Source organism: Castor canadensis, chromosome 5, assembly GCF_047511655.1.
Source record: "Castor canadensis chromosome 5, mCasCan1.hap1v2, whole genome shotgun sequence".
NCBI classification, from domain to species: Eukaryota; Metazoa; Chordata; class Mammalia; order Rodentia; family Castoridae; genus Castor; species Castor canadensis.
Genome location: NC_133390.1, coordinates 111322421 through 111338082, shown reverse-complemented (window position 1 = coordinate 111338082; position 15662 = coordinate 111322421). Strand labels below are relative to the sequence as shown.

The window sequence follows — 15662 nt, the reverse complement described above, 5'->3', positions numbered from 1 at the left end:
TAAAAGATTTCACTATTTTATTTTTATACATTTGTATAAAGTACTTTGGCTGTATTCTACTCTCCCTCACTCTCTCTTTTTGCCCTCCCCCTCCTTCTGGTACTCACCTCTAAAAAGTCCCTGTTTGACATTCTCACCATTCATTTATTAGGGATTAGATTCTGCATATGAGAGAGAACATGTGATCTTTGCCATTCTCAGTCTGGCTTATGTCACTTAGCATGATGATCTCTAGTTCCATCCATTTTCTTGCAAACAAAATAATTTCATTTTTTATAGTTGAATAATATTCCATTGTGTGTATATACCACATTTTCTTTGTCATTCATCAGTTGATGGGCACTTAGGCTAATTCCATAGTTTGTCTGTTGTGAATATTACTGCAGTAAACATGGGTGTGCAGGTATCTCTGTTGCATATTCACTTACATTTCTTCAGGTATATGCCCAGGAATGGTTCAGCAGGATTACATGGTAGTTCTTGTTTTAAGTTTTAAAGTAATCTCCATAGTGACTTCCATAGTGGCTAACTAATTTACATTGCCACCAACAGTGTATAAGGGCTCCTTTTCCTCCCCTATCCTCATTGGCATTTTTTTTTGTTTGTTTCCTTGATAATTACGTCTCACTATTCATCCACAGATCCTGAGTAAGGATGAAGGAAGTTAATTTCCAAATATTATACATATGTACATATAGAGAGAGTCAAAATAATGCTCCTAGCATAATTCTCATAAACTTCACCAGCATGAACTCACAAACCAGAATTACAAACAAATGAGCCACTAAGATTGAGAGTTACTAAGAACAAGAAAATGGAGGGGATGAACGAAACTAGGGTTCATATATATATATATATATATATATATATATATGAAATGTCACAAAAAAACCCTGTATCACTATCATATACTAATACAAAATTTTTAAAAGGTAAAAATAAAATCAAGAAGCAATGTGATTAAAACCCTCTAAAAGTTCAGAAAACAGAAATATCAAATACGGGATATTTTATTTTAAATAATGAAAGCAGTAAAATATACACTAAACAAAGAGAAAGGTATAAGATACTATTAAAAATACCCAGAAGATTTAAAAACAACCAAATGAAATGAAAGTTGAAGTGAAAACTTGTTTGGAATGAGGTTAGGACACAGGTGGAGAATGAATGAGTGAATTGGGAGGGAGAAAGGAAACAATTATGTAAGATGTAGCACAACGAGATGAAAAGATGCAAGATAGGCTAAGACATATGAAAAATGCGATGTGCAGGTCAAGGTGCTTCATTCCACCTAGGTATTCACCCCAAAAGAATGAAAACATATGTCACAAAGCATCATGTATAAAAATGTCCACAGGACGGGCGCAAGTGGCTCACACCTGTAATCCTCGCTCCTTGGGAGGCTGAGATCAGGAGTACTGTGGTTCGAAGCCAGTCCTGGCGAAAAGAGAGATTCCATCTCAACTAATAACTGGGTGCAGTGGTATGCAACTGCAATCTCAGCTATTGTGGGAAGTATAAAATAGGATCATGGTCCAGGCCTTCCTGGACAAAAAGTGACACCCTATCTTTAAAATAACCTGAGCCAAAAGGGCTCAAGTGGTAGAGTACCTGCCTAGCAAGGGCACATACCTGAGTTGAAACCCCAGAACCACCAAAAGGGTTCATGGCAACCTTATAATAGCCAAAAACTAGAAATAACTCAAATGTCTGTCTGCTGCAGTATATGTAATCAAGTTTTGATATATTTCTACAAAGGAATTGTATTCAGCAACAAAAATAAATTAATTACTAATGTGCATAACCATAAAGAGGAATCTCAAAAATGTTACGTTGAGAGAAAGAAGTGAGACACAAAAAAATAAATACTTTATGATCTCATTTATGTGACATAGTCTACTCCAGGTTAGAGTGTCTCTAGGCAGGGTGGTGAGGAGTTTTCTGCTTTGGGTGTTGATAATGGGCTTATGCAACTATCAGAACTCATGAACAGAGTATGTGTGCTGTGTCAATTCTACTGGAGGTAAATTAACCCCCTCTATCAAAAACTAAAAAGTAAAAAAAGAGGAGAAACCAACAAAGGGCGCACATGCATGAAAAATGTACAGTCCCTAAAAATGATGCAAAAAGACAATTTATTAGAGAGCTGTATAAAACTATAAACAGGAATTTCAAGGAAGAGGAAATTTGTGAAGTCAATAAATCCAAGATAAGTGTATAATCTCATTAGCAATCAGAGAAGAACAAACTAAAACCTATCATATTAACAAAATGGAAGCCTGAAACAATTCCAAAATGCTAGCAAGAATGTGGGCGTCAGGCACTCACATACACGAGAGGAGGGCACATGGATGCACTCTGAAGAATAATCTGGAAATGTCTAGTGAAATTCTGTTCTTGGGTTAGCAGTTTCTAAACTTTTGGGTCCCAGGATACTGTTAAATTTTGAAAACTTATTGAAAATACCAAAGAGCTTTTGTTAAGGTGAGTTGTATCTATTGATATTTGCCATGTTAGAAATTAAAATTGAGAAAATAAAAATGCATGTATTATCATTTAAAAAGCAGTAATAAACCATGTTAGTATGAATAACATTTAAAAATCATTAGTATTTAATAGTTGTACAGAGGGATACATTGTGAGAATTTAAATATGTGCTTACAAAATATTTTAGTTACATTTACCCCCTCCATCTTTCTCCCTCTTCTCCCTTCCCTTCTAAGTTCTAAAAAGAACAATTTGAACAGGTTTCATTCTTCTGTTTTCATATATGAACACAAAATACATCCACCATATTACCATACTCACCATCACTGAATAACATTTTAATAAAATAATTGTATCTTATAAAACAAAAATTTAGTGAGAAGAGTAATATTACTTACATTTTTATCTCTTTTATTAGTGTATGTTAATTGTACAAAGGGTTTCATTGTGATATTTCCATACATGGGCACAATGCATCCTGATTCAACTCACTCCATTACTCTTTCTTATCTCCTTTCCCCTTTTTCAGACAGTTTCTTAACAGGTTTCATCATTCTATTTCATATGTACATACAGAGTACTTTGATTATATTCACTTCCCCCTTTTCATACTCCCCTCCCACTGTTTCCCACCCAAACAGTATTCCTATTTTCACTCACGTTATTCATTTTTTTTGAAGTCTAGTTTCCACATATGAAAGAGAACATACGAAAGACATATAAAAGAAAGAACTTTCTCAGTCTGGCATATTACACTTAAGGTGATGATCTCTAGTTCCATTCATTTCCCTGCAAAATACATAATTTCATTCTTCTATATGGATGAACAATACTCCATTGTATATATACACCACATTTTCTTTATCCATTCATTGGATGATGGATACCTAGGCTGTTTCCATAATTTGGTTATTGCGAATAGTGCTGCTATAAACATAGGTGTGCAAATATCTGTATTGCATGTTGACTTACATTTCTTTAAATACATGCCCAGGAGTGGTATGGCAGGATCATATGGTAGTTATATTTTTAGTTTTTTAAGAAACTTCCATACTAATTTCCATATTGGTTGCACTAATTTATTTTCCTACTTGATAGTATATGAGGGTTCTTTTTATTCCGGAATACCTTCAGTGTTGCTGCTTTTTTCTTAAGATTGCTTTGGTTATTTAGGGTTTTTTGTGCTTTCAAATAAATTTTAAGGTTGATTTTTCTATTTCTGTGAAAAATAACATTGGGATTACATTGACTCTGTATATTGTTTTCCGCAGTCATTTTCACATTGTTAATTCTGCCAATCCACAAACATGGGAAGTCTTCTTCAGTTTCTTTCTTCAGTGTTCTATAGTTTTCATTGTAGAGGTCTTTTACTACCTTTGTTAGGTTTATTCCCAGTTTTTTTTTTTTTTTTTTGAGACTATTGTGAATGGGTTTTCCTGATTTCTTTCTCAGCCTGTTCATTATTGGTATATAGATAGGCAACTGATTTTTTTTTGTGTTGATTTTGCGTACTGCTACTTTGTCAAGGGGGTTTATCAAATGTAAGAGTTTTTTGGTGGAGTATTTATAGTTTTTAAAGCACGGGGTCATATCATCTGCAAATAGAGATAATTTGACTTCTTCTTTTCCTGTTTGTGTAACTTTTGTTTCTTCCTCTTGTTTTACTGCTCTGGCTAGGAATTCAAGAACTATATTTCATAAGAGTAGAGAGAGAGGACACCCTTGTTTCATTTTAGAGGAAATGGTAGCAACTTTTACACATTTAGTATGACTTTGGCTATAGATTTTTCATCTATAGCCTTTATCTTGTTGAGGTATAATCCTTCTATTCCTAGTTTGTTCAGGGCCTTTATCAGGAAAGAATGTTGAATTTTGTCAGAGGCTTTTTCTGCACCTCTTGTGATGATCATGTGGTTTTGTCCTTGATTCTGTTTACGTGCTGTTTTATATTTATAGATTTCCACCTATTGAACCATCTCAGCATCCCTGGAATGAAACCAATTTGATCATGTTGCATGTTGAATTTGATTTGTAAGTATTTTTTGAAAAATTTTGTGTCTATGTTCAGCAAGGAAATTGGTCTGTAATTTTTGTTGTTGTTGTTGTGTCCTTCTCTGTTTTTGATATCAGGGTAATTACTGTTTCCATAGCATGAGTTTAGTAGAGCTCTTCCTTTTCTATTTTATGGAATCATTTTAAGAGCATTGGTGTTAGTTCTTTTTTAAAGGTCTGGTAGATTGTGGCAGTCCTGGGCTCTGTTTTGTAAGGAGATTTTGTTACTACTTTAATTTCATTGCTTGTTTTAGGTCTTTTAAAGTGGTTTATATCCTCCTGTTGAATCTATGGTAGGTCATATGCATTTAGAAATTTATCAATTTCTTTAAAATTTCCCAGGTTATTGGAATATATGTTTATAAAGTCATTCTTAATTATTCTCTGGATTTCATTGCTGTTTATTTTGATATCCCTTTTCTAATCTCTAATTTTATTCATTTGGATCTTCTCCCTCCCTCTTTCCATTGGTTAATTTGGCTGAGGTTTTGTCAATTTTGTTTATCTTTACAAATTACCATTTTTTTTGTTTCATTGACTCTTTGTATTGTTCTTTTGGTGCCTATTTTGTTCATTTCTGACCTGATCTTTGTTATTTCTTTCCATCTGCTCCTTTTGGCATCTTCTTGTTTTTCTGTGAGCTTGAGGTGCATTGTTTATTTGAGATCTCTCCAATTTCTTTTTTAGTGAATGCACTCATATCTATAAATTTCCCTCTTTGAACTTCCTTTGCTGTGTCCCAAAGGTTCTGGTAAGTTGTGTTTCCATTTGATTCTAGGAATTTTAAAAAATTTACCCCCCCCCCTTATATCTTTAATGACCCACTGATCATTCAAGAGTGAATTGTTTTTGAATATTTTCTGTAGTTTCACTTGTTATCATTTTATATTTTTTTCTATTGTGGTCCTATAAAATACAGGAATATATTCCAATTACTTGTATTTGCTAAGACTTGCTTTATGTCCTAAGTTATCTATTTTGGAGACAGTTCTGTGGGCTGCTGAGAAGAATGTATTCTGTATTGTCTGGTGGAATATTCTGTAGATGTCTGCTAAGTCCATTTGATATATAGTGTCATTTAACTCTGAAGTTTCCTTGTTGGTTTCTTGTCTGGATGACCTGTCTGTTGGTGAGAGTAGGGTATTAAAGTCATCAATTATTATTGTGCTGGGTCTATGTTTTAATGCCCAGTAGTGTTTGCTTTCTGAAATTGGATGCACTGACTTCCAGTGCATATATGTTTACAATTATTATCTCCTCCTGATGGATTGTTGCCTTTATCAATATGAAGTGGGTTTCTTTGTTTCTTCTGACTAATAGTGGCTTATAGTCTGTTTTGTCAGATATGAGTGTGCTACTCCTGTTTGCTTTTGGGCTCCATTTGTTTGGAAAATTCTTTTCCTTCCTTTCACTCTAAGATTATACATGTCTTTGGCTGTGAGGTATGTTTCTTGTAGGGAAAAAATGGTCAGGTCTTGTTTTTTAAGACAATCTACCAGGCATTTGATTACAGAGATGAGAACATTAACATTTGGAATTATTATTGAAAGGTATGTAGTAATTCCTGCCATTTTATTGGTTTTTCTGGTCTTGATTCTTCTTTAGTCCTCATTTGCTTATTTACTTATCCAGTGAGATTTATTCTTTCCTATATTTTCATGGTTGTGTTTATATTCTTCTTCTCTGTGTAGGATTCCTTTAAGTATTTTCTGCAGCACTGGTTTAGTGGTTGAGAACTACTTTAGTTTTTATTTATCATGGAAAGTTTTTATTTCTCCTTCAATTATGAATGAAAGTTTTTCTGGGTACAGTAATTTAGGTTGGCAGTTATTTTCTTTCTGGGTTTAAAATATATCATTCTATTCCTTCCTTGCTTTTAAAATTTCTGTTAAGAAATCTGTGTTTATTCTGATGAGTTTGTCCTTATAGGTGACTTGGTGCTTCTCTCTTTTAGTATTCAGTATCCGTTCCTTGCTCTGTATGCTTAATATTTTAACTATAATATGATGTAGAGAGGTTCTTTTCTGGTCTTGTCTTTTAGAGAAGTCCTTAAAGCCTCCTATACCTGGATAACTATCTCTTTCTCAGTATTTGGGAGGTTTTCTGCTATTATTTTTATTGAGTATGTTTTCAATACCTATAGATTGTACTTCTTCTTCTTCTATCCCCATAATTCATACATTTGGTCTTTAATGGTGTCCCAGAGATGTTGCATTTTCTGTTCATACTTTGTAAGGTTTTTTTCTCTGTCTTTACTTGCGCGTTCTAACACATCTGGAGAGTCTTACAATTGAGTTTTTTTGTTTGACTTTTTGAGCTTTTTCTTTACAATTTGATTTTTTCAGAGTTTCTCTCTTTCTTTCATTCTCTCTCTCTCTCTCTCTCTCTCTCTCTCTCTCTATATATATATATATATATATATTCATGTCCTGCATTATCTTTTTTATTTCCCTCAGCTTCTAACTTGTCATCTTGTTCCCTCGTTTCATCACTTTACATTTCTGTAAATATGTTTGGCTTAATAGAAGACAACTGAATTTGGTTTCTGTATTGTGTATTGTGGTATATTATTTTGATTGAAGTATATGAAGAAAATAGTTTCCCTCAATATGGAATTTGAAAAGAGGATATTTTAATAGCTTTTACAGATAATTGTAGCTATTCTCCTATTGTATTATATTCCTGACTTACAAGAGGTTGTCTATGAGAGATTAGTTTGAAACTGTATCAATGAATTTTTTTTGTATTCTGTTAAATTAAAATCCATGGCTTATCTCGCACTCTTAATGGAGTAGGTTTTCTTTTTCTTTGGTGGTACTGGGGTTTTAACTCATGGCCTTATACTTGCCAAGCAAGCGCTCTACCACGTGAGCTGCTCCTCCAGCCCTTTAATGGAGTTCTTAACCATGTATAATCTTGTAATATTTTGTACTGGTCATTTGAAAAATATTGGTTCACTGAATTATGCAGATTTTTCATATTCATAGAATATAAAAAAAACCAACATCCATTTCATCAGAGATATCATGAAATACTGTTTACAGTGCTGGAATCAAGTTTTCAAAATTTTTAATTTTTCTTGAAATCTCAGATTTTGTCAACAGTAATCCTGCTAGTTTTCTTTGGAATGGCAAGCTTACATGATTCATTTTTGGGCAGATATCTGCCAACTACCCAAGAATTTAAAAACAATCACACTTTATTGTCATTCTTTAAGTAAAAATGGTATTTCATGAAAAAAGTGGTAGTTTGTCTTACAAATTGATCACACTTGTTTCAGTCTTTTACTTGATAAAACCATTACACTTTAGCAGAAAACAGAAGTATGTTGGGTTACTCCCAACTGTAACATACAGCCTAGAGTTTATGTAACAGTTGAAGTTTAATAAAATTAACCATAGCTCACAGTTATGGTGAACAATTAGTAGTATTGCCTGTTCTGCTACCTGATTCATGTGAAAGTGGCAGCAGTTTGCCTACTACTGTTCTTGTTGCCATCAGTGCAAATATCTACACAGTGAAAAAGTCAAATGGCATCTTCTTGTTAGTAGGAAACTGGTCTTGACATCCTGGATTGCCTGAAAGGATCTTGGGCTGAAAGGGTCTGTAGACCACATTTTGAGAATTGTTGGCCAAAGAAATATTTGATTTTGCACACAAAGAACAAGTATTTTCATAACAACATTTTTGTCATTACAAAGATCAGAAACAATTATCCCCTTGACAGTGGATAAAAAATTGAATGCTATTGTAAGGAAATGACATACTTCATTGAAAATCAACTAGAGATAAATAAATCAAGATGATGCCTTACAAACACGAGACTTAGAAATACAGAAAGATCCATGCACTATGACACTATATATATATATATATATATATATATATTTTTTTTTTTTTTTTTTAAATTTGATGGTACTGGGGTTTGAACTCAAGATCTCATGCTTGCTAAGCAGGTATTCTACCACTTGAGCCACTCTGCCAGCCCTAGTACTGTGTATTTTTTAATGATGGATAGTAAGCATGCATACAAATGCATTGGAATGATAACTAAAAAATTTAGAATAGTAGTTAATTTTGTGAGATAAGGAAGAAATTACATTTGGGGAGGAGGTACATAGAGACTTCAAATGTACTTGTAATGCCTTGTTTCCTAGGCTGTGGGGAGGTTGTAAGGGGTGCAGTATATTATTCTTTAATATAGTATTGCCTTTTTTATTCTGAAATATTTCACAATAGAAATCAGCCTTAAGTTTAATGATTACCATGACTCACTGTGTAAACCACTTAAGATGACCCTGTAGTCAACATTTTCAGTTATAGAAAGCCTCTCTCAGTACCCCTCTCTGTAGCAAGTATGAGCCTTCTGGGTCCTGCTCCAATAGTGTGCAGACTGAAATATCTATCGATATTTTCAGCATTCTCAGTGGACAGAGTTGTGTATGCATGTGCTATTTTAGTGTCATCTTTAGAAGCTCCTTACCCTCTTGAACCTTGAAACTAAAGCACACATTCTTTGCTCTGCTCTTGTCAGTGGAACTCAGCAGTTTCTGACTCCACTCATTACCCCTGAGTCTGTTCTTTCCAGTGGCTTGAAATTGTAAACAAACTGGTTGGACTTCAGCTTAGTGAGTGGTGACAGAGGCCAAAATAAACATAATTTTCATAATTACTTTTTCATTTTGGAGGAACATCACCACATTTTTCTCTGGGGCTTTCATTTAAAACAAATAGTAAAGACAAAATTCTCACAACTCCTGGCTTTTTTGAAGCAGATATCCTAAATATGGAAATGTTATAGAAATAAAGAATTGAGAATCCTGATGACACTTGGATGAGCCTTTTGAAAGGGGGCTTGAAAGTTGAACAGTGTCTTTATCCCTCCTCTTGAAAACATGTTTCTGACTTAAGCGTGACTTCCCAGATGTTGTCTGTCTGGGTCATATAACTTTGAGCCCCTATCTAAATTATTTTTATTTTTTCTGTATACTAGTGTCATGCTCCTGGTTTTCACTGAGGAATGCTATTTTAAAAATATATATATAATATCAATCTATCAACCAATAGGTTTAAAAAAAATTCCTTATTATTCATTTTATCTCCTAAAGTACTCTTTTATCCTCCCCCTTCTCCCTACATCTTCTTTCAAGCTAGGCAGGAGATATCCATTGCTTCAAAAGGAGATGTTGAAAAGAAATAAGAGAGGAGTAACAGTAAATGATGAGCATTTGAATTTCAGAAACTCACAGCAAAGATAACGCTTTGAAGAAATAAGGTTTAAGTCTCAAAAGTCAGGGTTTTGAAGGTAAAAAATCCATAACTCCAAAGGTCTGTAAACTTTGTTGTATAACTAATACATTTGGTGTATTTGTTGAGACTATGAAAAATGTGAGTAAATGAAGACTACTCCAAGTTTAATTTATCCTGAACTAAAAGTCCTTTTTTTTTTTTTTTTTGCTACCAGGTGAAATGGAATCCAAGGCTCAAGACATAAATTAAGTTCAAATACAAAGAAGTAAAGAAAATTACATTATTTATATGTTTGAATTTGTAAGCTAGGATTTATATTCCATACCTCATGAAACACGCTGTTGCCCTATGAGGAAGATAGGGCCATTGTTACAGTACAGTGGTCTCTTTGTGAGGCTCTGGAGGAACAAATTCTTGGGTCTTAGTATTGTGAGAGCTTCCTCTGTGGAACCAGCTTATTTTTAGTCTGGGGAAACTCTGAGTCATGCCTCTGATTGAATGTCTTCCTTAACTTTAGCTGCATGAAAGCATGGTGCCAGCTCTGAACCCTACCTTCAAAAGAACCTCATGAGATGCTTTTTATCTTCTTACTTCATCCTGGTGATATTCTTCCTACTTTGTTTTCTTTTTGACCTTATGTCTTCTTCTCAGGTTGGTTGCATCTTTAGGAAGGAGACTCTGAGACAGAGTTTAAGGTGTAAGATGTTTATTAAGGAATGTCCTAGGGAAAACCATCTGTAGAGGGGAGTAGAGAGGAATCAGGGTTGGGAAGAAAGAGAAGTTGAGCTTCCATGCAGCCCCCAAAATAGTCTTACCTAACCACATAGGGTGCTCTGTAGCTAGAATGTACCTCAAATCTGTCCCAATGTCTGAATGGCTGTATCTTTATTTTCCTGCATTAACCATTCCTTAGATATCAGCTGCCCCAGGAAGAGGCATGGCTGTGGCCAGGTGGCTCTTTGTAGCTGAGGCAGTCCTAGAAGGGAATGACAGATGACTGCTGTCTACCAAAGGCACTTCCAGCCACCAGGGCACCAAGTCCCTCACTGAAGAGGTTTTGGCAATGCCTTGGTGTCCACCACACAAATATAGCATATATATTATGAAAAGTCATACATTTCTTGGAAACAAGGGAAAAATACAGAAAATAATTAAACATAACTGACCCTTGCTCTCATCCCTGCCAGTCTGTGTTGTGTGTCTTTGATCCTGAGACCTTGCTTATGTTGTTTCTTTCCTTTCACTGTGAGCGTGGAAAAGGAGAGGGCTAAAATTGGAGGATTTCTTCTCCAATACCCATCATATTATTGCCCCTCCAGAGGAGGTGTTAGCTGCTCCCTCTCTCTGTAGTGCCCCTGCATCACAGTGTAAGGACCTCTTTACAAATCTGCTTCTCTCATAGACAAGACAGCCTCTCAACATTTGCCACCTCAATGCTCTCTGTCATGAATGAACCTTGTGCCAGAATTCAAGAGGTGGGCCCCCATCGGTCACAAGCCCTGCAGTATTTATTGCTAGAATATCTATCTAACTTCCCCCCTCTTTGCCCCCATTTCCAGTGAGACTGTATTCCTTCACATTCTTATATCTCTTGCCTGGAATATTGTAAGAGCCTTCTATCTTTGTCCCCATTTCTATTCTTGTTCTCCCAAGGATTCATTCTCTATACAGCAGTTAGAGTAATCTTATAAAAATACTAAACTAATCATTCCATCCATATTTTAAACCCACCAACTCTCAGGGCATGCATATCATGCCCACCTTCCAGCCTCACAACCCTCTTCTGTCATAATGGCTGTTTTGGCTCCTCTACTGTGCTGTGTGCTTTTTCTCCACACAGAGTCACCTCACATGCCATTTCTTCTCTTTCTGGTCAGCTCATCTTTCCTCTCTCCCTTGACTAGTAACTCCTGCTTCAGAGCTCAGGCAACGTCTCTTCCTCTAGGAAGTTGTCCCTAACTTCTTAACTAGGTCACACCTCTTGTTTCACATTCCTCTATCAGTATGCTTCTGTACAGTATAAGTAACGTGGCAATTTCACAATTAATTAGGAAAAGACTTTAGCATCTTTCTTTTATACTAGAATATATGGGATTGCGGCATCTTGTTCACCTCCACATTCCTAATGCCCAGCGTGGGTTCTGCACATAAAGGGTGCTTTATGTGTTGATTTACTTACTATATAAAATATCTTTATTATCTTAGTCTGTTTGGGCTGCTATAATAAAATAACTTAGGCTGGTTAAGTTATAAGCAACAGTAATTTATTTCTCCCTAGAGGCTGAAAAGTTCAAGATCAAGGTGCCAGCAGACCTGATGCTTGGGGAGGGCCATCTTCCTCATAAATAGTGTCTTCACATGGCAGAAGGGGTAGATAAGATCCTTGGGTCTCTTTTCATAAAGACACTAATTCCATTTATGAGGGTGGAGACATAATGATCTAATCAACTCCCAAAGGCCCCACCTCTTAATACCATGACATTGGGGTGTAAGGCTCAGGTTGGCCTTGAACTTGTTCTGTAGCCCAGGCTGGCCTAAAACCAGCAATCCTCCTGCTCAGCCTCCTGAGTGCTAGGCTTACAGGCATGCATCAGCAAGTCTAGCTGGGAAAAGGTATATGTACATATTTTAAGGAGAGGGGGCACAAACATTCCTAACATAGCATTTACTTATTGGGTATCTTGAAGTCATGAATGACTTACTAGTCGTCTTTGAGTCCCATTGCCCTTAGCGTGGTGTTTGGCATATGTTGAATGTTCATTAAGTATTTGTTAAATGAATGATTGAATCAAACTATTTGAAGTGATGTCTCGGGAGAAGAGGGAGCAGATATTATGCCTAGCTACAGGACAGAGAATTGAGATTAAAGGTTAGGAATTATGGAGAGGCAGAATTTTCCAGAAACAATTATAAGTGATGAACCTATATTTGACCACTTCTATTGAATGATTTTGGGTTCTGAATGATTGAATGACTGAGAAACTTTTATTATAGTTTAATAGTTTTTTGTGTGTTTTCTGAATTTTCTACAATAAATGTTTTTGTAGTCAGAAAGCATTTAAGAAGATGTAGACTGATGATAAAGTAATGGGCCCTCTGTTCCTAAAAGCATTTAAGCAGCTAGAAATCACACCTGCCAATGATTAAAAGGAAGGGGCTTCTCCAGAGTGGGGAGGGGGAGGTTGGATCTGACAAACTGTGAGATTCTTCCAATAGCCTGAATTACTGTTTACTGAATGATAGATGCTAAGTCTCTTCTGAGAAGGACTTGGCTGACTTTGCTTGGCCACCCCACATTTTGCCAGTGGTCTTGTTACATTGGAACCTCACTGTGGCAACACTGGCTGTGGAAGAGTTTGATTTGTACCCATCTGGGTCTGACACAACATCAGGACTCCAGGAATCAGCAATCTTATAGTGATGTCAAAATCAGGTACAGGTAGGTGAGAGGTATTTATATAGAAAAGCATGATATCCTCTGTGAGATATACAAGCAAGAAATGATAAAAATGTTCTCAGAGCAGCACTTTTGGCACACATACCTCAGTATTATGGTTGATCTAGGAAAGACATTTCAAAACTGTGGTTTTGGCTTAATTAAAAAGACAGACCATATTCTGATTTGAGGGTTTATGAGCTAGCTTGGCAAATAGAATCATTATTTTTTCTCTTATAAGAGAAAGACCATTTCCTCCATCCTGTAATAGCTCTGAGTTAAGAGGGAACAGAATACTCCCAAAGGAAATCTTGGGTGTAGAAGTGAAGCTCCATTAGGCACAGCGGAATACATATAATGTTTTTTCTGATTATCTGAAATTCCAGCTTTGGGGGAGTGGATGGATGGAGTGATTAGAGATATAAATCTAATACAAGATAATGAGCAGTAAGATTGATTTCTACAAAACACATTTGAAACAATTATTTAACACCTGTGTAAAAGTGTATGCATATGGATATATACTATGGATATCTTACTGACATGAGTCGACTGGTAGTTAAAAACAGAAAAATGAAACAAGGTAACAAAGAATTCTAAAAAAAGGAAAAATTAGAACTTAAACTTTTAGATTTCTTCCCCCTTAGTTCCCAATGAAGTCTCATGGAACATTGTATTCTTATAAAGGGTAGCATTGTATCTGCCATTGTTTGAATACTTTACATTTTTCCATTATTTGAATATTTAATAATTCTTCTAGATTCTCAGTATGAAAGTGAATTCTAAACATTTCATTTATTGAAAGAAAATGGAATGCATTTCCTTTCTATTTGAAGTAAGCTTTAAAAAGTTCTATCAAAAAAGACATCAAGGAGTATGTAAACACAATGTGTCTGTTTATCATTTTATAGACAAATGCACAAGACAGTTCTAGGATTTCTAACCCTTCTTTTTATGCCCCTAGGAAATTTTTCTTTGAAGTAAATAAATTAAGTATGTCTGGGTTGAGGATGGGGGAATGAAAAGAATGTCAATATGGAATATGCTTTGCCAAGCTGGGGTTCTCAAGAGCTAAGTCATCCACCAGAGCCAGGTGCTGTTGTGTCAAACACATGACTGTAGGGTCTTGCAAAATCTGGTAATAGAAGGATATGTAAGAGGTAGTGTAAATTTCTTATCAAAGCACATTCAGCAGAACCTTCCCATCTAGGCAAGAGCATGTGCAAACCCAGCCACAGGAACTGTACTGTTCCTCTCAAGGTTATACGACCCAGCATCTATTCCACCCACTCTGTCTATGCCTCCCTCTGCTCTTCCCTGGTTCCCCAATTTCCACCTTGGTTCCAGGCCTTGCTTCCCTACTCTTTTGTATGGTTGACTTTGAAGGTCTGTTGTGGAAACAGTCTTCTTACTTGATCAGGAATTCCTCTTTAGATACAATCCTGATTTTACTTCTAGGTTTCCCAGTCTGTGCATACCACATGCACCCCAACTCTGCCTTGCCCACCTTGGCCCATTCTCTATCCATCTTCCCAACTAGGGAAGGGTAGCTGGGTAAAGGTGAGCACAGGAAGGGGATATAGAGGCATCAGAAACATTAGCCATCCTTATTCCTGTCAAAAGAGAGGGTGAGCATCCACAGGAATGGTTGATCTCACACCTTTGAAAATGAATGCACTGGAGATATTTTGTTCACAAAATCTTAACACAGTCTTGAATACAGTAAATAACCCTGTATAGAACTCTTAAACAAATATTTAACTTTTATTCATTGCTTTACATTTTGTTCTCTCACATTCTAACATCTCTGAAATTGTATGTGATGTTTTGCATGATTGTCTTGGGGGAATGACTTTGACTAGGTGTGTGTTGTGTGCAAACTTGGTCTTAGCTCTTTGTGTTGTCACTTCAGTTGAGTTATGTGGATGGTTGGCACTGCATGTATTAATTGCTGATAGTAGGCCTTAAATTGCAATATTAATTGATTCTTAACAAAAAGTTATCAGGTACACAGAAAAGCATGGAAAAAGAGGAGTGAAATGAAATGCGATATTAGTGAACCAAGGAGCCATCATTGGAGGAGCGACCATGATTCCAGGTGGTCTTGCAAACCAACCACCAAATAAGAAAGGAAAACATTATCCAATAGATAAAGCTATACTTCATTTTCTTGTTGAGAAAAGGATAAAAGAATTACCTACCATGTGTTAAGCCATGTACCTAGAGTCAGGAGAAACTGCCACGCCCCTCAGAATAACCATTATTTTGAAGTAACACTACCACCTCATTGAGACATAGCATCAGTTTCATTGGGAAGATTTTTTTTCCCCTTACTTAATGGCAAAAGAAAGGAAATGGGGTGACTTGATCAAGTGCTTATTAAATTAAGGGTTCTCTGCTAGATGTTCTTACATGGCATATGCCTTGCACCAGCTCT

The 15662-nt window shown here is 35.8% G+C and overlaps 1 long non-coding RNA gene across 1 annotated transcript in view; it reads left to right on the top strand.

Moving 5' to 3' along the window:
• Window positions 1–15662, top strand: part of LOC141423305 (uncharacterized) — a 79563-nt gene that overhangs the window by 57681 nt on the left and 6220 nt on the right. The gene's annotated exons all lie outside the window — the stretch shown is intronic.